General features: G+C 34.3%; 1 protein-coding gene and 1 long non-coding RNA gene across 2 annotated transcripts in view; both read left to right on the top strand.

Annotated features, from left to right (window-relative positions):
* Positions 1–5,000, top strand: part of LOC116360052 (WD repeat-containing protein 19-like) — a 141,265-nt gene that overhangs the window by 42,409 nt on the left and 93,856 nt on the right.
* Positions 3,974–5,000, top strand: part of LOC116360053 (uncharacterized) — a 3,527-nt gene continuing 2,500 nt past the window's right edge. The window contains exon 1 of the long non-coding RNA XR_004206890.1: positions 3,974–4,046. This is a non-coding gene — a long non-coding RNA (uncharacterized LOC116360053). The remainder of the gene's footprint in view (positions 4,047–5,000) is intronic.

Genomic DNA, 5,000 nt, shown 5'->3' with positions numbered 1-5,000 from the left:
GTACTGTACTGTACTGTTATGTACTGTACTATACTGTACTGTTATGTACTGTACTATACTGTACTGTTATGTACTGTACTGTACTGTACTGTACTATACTATACTGTACTGTTATGTACTATACTGTACTATACTATACTGTACTGTTATGTACTATACTGTACTATACTATACTGTACTGTTATGTACTATACTATAATGTACTGTTATGTACTGTTATGTACTGTACTGTACTATACTGTACTATACTGTACTGTTATGTACTGTACTGTACTGTTATGTACTGTACTGTACTGTTATGTACTATACTGTACTGTTATGTACTGTACTGTACTGTTATGTACTGTACTGTACTGTTATGTACTGTACTGTACTGTACTGTTATGTACTATACTGTACTGTACTGTTATGTACTATACTGTACTGTTATGTACTGTACTGTTATGTACTATACTGTACTGTTATGTACTATACTATACTGTACTATACTGTTATGTACTATACTGTACTGTTATGTACTATACTGTACTGTTATGTACTATACTGTACTGTACTGTTATGTACTATACTGTTATGTACTATACTGTTATGTACTATACTGTACTGTACTGTTATGTACTGTTATGTACTATACTGTACTGTACTATACTGTTATATACTGTACTGCACTGTTATGTACTATACTGTTATGTACTATACTGTTATGTACTATACTGTACTGTTATGTACTATACTATACTGTACTGTTATGTACTATACTGTTATGTACTATACTGTACTGTTATGTACTGTACTGTTATGTACTGTACTGTTATGTACTATACTGTAATGTACTATACTGTACTATACTGTACTATACTGTAATGTACTATACTGTACTATACTGTACTATACTGTACTGTTATGTACTGTACTATACTGTACTATACTGTTATGTACTATACTGTACTATACTGTACTATACTATACTGTACTGTACTGTACTGTTATGTACTATACTGTACTGTACTGTTATGTACTATACTGTACTGTACTGTTATGTACTGTACTGGTATGTACTATACTGTACTGTACTGTTATGTACTGTACTGGTATGTACTATACTGTACTGTACTGGTATGTACTATACTGTACTGTACTGTTATGTACTATACTGTACTGTACTGTTATGTACTATACTGTTATGTACTATACTGTACTGTACTGTTATGTACTATACTGTACTGTTATGTACTATACTGTTATGTACTATACTGTACTGTTATGTACTATACTGTACTATACTGTTATGTACTATACTGTACTATACTGTTATGTACTATACTGTTATGTACTATACTGTACTATACTGTACTGTACTGTTATGTACTATACTGTTATGTACTATACTGTACTGTACTATACTGTTATATACTGTACTGTACTGTTATGTACTATACTGTTATGTACTATACTGTACTGTTATGTACTATACTATACTGTACTGTTATGTACTATACTATACTGTACTGTTATGTACTGTACTGTTATGTACTATACTGTTATGTACTATACTGTACTATACTGTACTATACTGTTATGTACTATACTGTACTGTTATGTACTGTTATGTACTGTACTATACTATACTGTACTGTTATGTACTGTACTGTTATGTACTGTACTGTACTATACTATACTGTACTGTTATGTACTGTACTGTACTGTTATGTACTATACTGTACTATACTGTTATGTACTATACTGTTATGTACTATACTGTACTATACTGTACTGTACTGTTATGTACTATACTGTACTGTACTATACTGTTATATACTGTACTGTACTGTTATGTACTATACTGTTATGTACTATACTGTACTGTTATGTACTATACTATACTGTACTGTTATGTACTATACTATACTGTTATGTACTATACTGTACTGTTATGTACTATACTGTTATGTACTATACTGTACTATACTGTACTATACTGTTATGTACTATACTGTACTATACTGTACTGTTATGTACTGTACTGTTATGTACTGTACTGTACTATACTATACTGTACTGTTATGTACTGTACTGTACTGTTATGTACTGTACTGTACTGTTATGTACTGTACTGTACTGTTATGTACTATACTGTACTATACTGTACTATACTGTACTATACTGTACTATACTGTACTGTTATGTACTGTACTGTACTGTACTGTACTGTTATGTACTGTACTGTTATGTACTGTACTGTTATGTACTGTACTGTTATGTACTGTACTGTACTGTTATGTACTATACTGTTATGTACTGTACTGTTATGTACTATACTGTACTGTTATGTACTGTACTGTACTGTTATGTACTGTACTGTTATGTACTGTACTGTACTGTTATGTACTGTACTGTACTGTACTGTTATGTACTGTACTGTACTGTTATGTACTATACTGTACTGTACTGTTATGTACTATACTGTACTGTACTGTACTATACTGTACTGTTATGTACTATACTGTACTGTTATGTACTATACTGTACTGTTATGTACTGTACTGTTATGTACTGTACTGTACTGTTATGTACTGTACTGTACTGTTATGTACTATACTGTACTGTTATGTACTATACTGTACTGTACTGTTATGTACTATACTGTACTGTACTGTTATGTACTATACTGTTATGTACTGTTATGTACTATACTGTTATGTACTATACTGTACTGTACTGTTATGTACTATACTGTACTGTACTGTTATGTACTATACTGTACTGTACTGTTATGTACTATACTGTACTATACTGTTATGTACTATACTGTTATGTACTGTTATGTACTATACTGTACTGTACTGTTATGTACTATACTGTACTATACTGTTATGTACTATACTGTACTGTACTGTTATGTACTATACTGTACTGTACTGTTATGTACTATACTGTACTGTACTGTTATGTACTGTACTGTACTGTTATGTACTATACTGTACTGTACTGTTATGTACTGTACTGTACTGTTATGTACTATACTGTACTGTACTGTTATGTACTATACTGTACTGTACTGTTATGTACTATACTGTTATGTACTATACTGTTATGTACTATACTGTACTGTACTGTTATGTACTATACTGTACTGTACTGTTATGTACTATACTGTACTATACTGTTATGTACTATACTGTACTGTACTGTTATGTACTATACTGTACTGTACTGTTATGTACTATACTGTACTGTACTGTTATGTACTATACTGTACTATACTGTTATGTACTATACTGTTATGTACTATACTGTACTGTACTGTTATGTACTATACTGTACTGTACTGTTATGTACTGTACTGTACTGTTATGTACTGTACTGTACTGTACTGTTATGTACTATACTGTACTGTACTGTTATGTACTATACTGTACTATACTGTTATGTACTATACTGTTATGTACTATACTGTTATGTACTATACTGTTATGTACTATACTGTACTGTACTGTTATGTACTATACTGTACTGTACTGTTATGTACTATACTGTACTGTACTGTTATGTACTATACTGTTATGTACTATACTGTACTGTTATGTACTGTACTGTTATGTACTATACTGTACTATACTGTACTGTACTGTTATGTACTATACTGTTATGTACTGTACTGTTATGTACTATACTGTACTGTACTGTTATGTACTATACTGTTATGTACTATACTGTACTGTACTATACTATACTGTACTGTTATGTACTATACTGTTATGTACTATACTGTACTGTTATGTACTATACTGTACTGTTATGTACTATACTGTTATGTACTGTACTGTACTGTTATGTACTATACTGTACTGTTATGTACTATACTGTTATGTACTATACTGTTATGTACTATACTATACTGTACTGTTATGTACTATACTGTTATGTACTATACTGTACTAGTTTAATTCTATACTATTTTACTGTGTTCTTTTCTAAAGATCTGACAGCTCAGTGAAGATATTTGACCGACATGGACAGAGGAAGAATGAACTAAATCTACCTGGGTGAGTTCAACATAGAGAAACACATCTACCTGGGTGAGTTCAACATAGAGAAACACATCTACCTGGGTGAGTTCAACATAGAGAAACACATCTACCTGGGTGAGTTCAACATAGAGAAACACATCTACCTGGGTGAGTTCAACATAGAGAAACACATCTACCTGGGTGAGTTCAACATAGAGAAACACATCTACCTGGGTGAGTTCAACATAGAGAAACACATCTACCTGGGTGAGTTCAACATAGAGAAACACATCTACCTGGGTGAGTTCAACATAGAGAAACACATCTACCTGGGTGAGTTCAACATAGAGAAACACATCTACCTGACCTGCTGGGATGATACTGACACATCTGACCTGCTGGGACCATACTGACACATCTGACCTGCTGGGACCATACTGACACATCTGACCTGCTACTAACACATCTGACCTGCTGGGACCATACTGACACATCTGGCCTGCTGGGACCATACTGACACATCTGACCTGCTGGGACGATACTAACACATCTGACCTGCTGGGACGATACTAACACATCTGACCTGCTGGGACCATACTAACACATCTGACCTGCTGGGACCATACTGACACATCTGACCTGCTACTAACTTATCTGACCTGCTGGGACCATACTGACACATCTGACCTGCTGGGACCATACTGACACATCTGACCTGCTGGGACCATACTGACACATCTGACCTGCTACTAACACATCTGACTTTCTACTAAGACATCTGACCTGCTGGGACCATACTGACACATCTGACCTGCTGGGACCATACTGACGCATCTGACCTGCTACTAACACATCTGACCTGCTGGGACCATACTGACGCATCTGACCTGCTGGGACCATACTGATGCATCTGACCTGCTGGGACCATACTGACGCATCTGACCTGCTGGGACCATACTGACGCATCTGACCTGCTGGGACCATACTGAC

This window comes from Oncorhynchus kisutch, unplaced genomic scaffold, assembly GCF_002021735.2.
Source record: "Oncorhynchus kisutch isolate 150728-3 unplaced genomic scaffold, Okis_V2 Okis07a-Okis12b_hom, whole genome shotgun sequence".
Classification (NCBI taxonomy): Eukaryota; Metazoa; Chordata; class Actinopteri; order Salmoniformes; family Salmonidae; genus Oncorhynchus; species Oncorhynchus kisutch.
The sequence above is the reverse complement of the archived record's forward strand: the minus strand, read 5'-3'. Positions and strand labels throughout refer to the sequence as shown.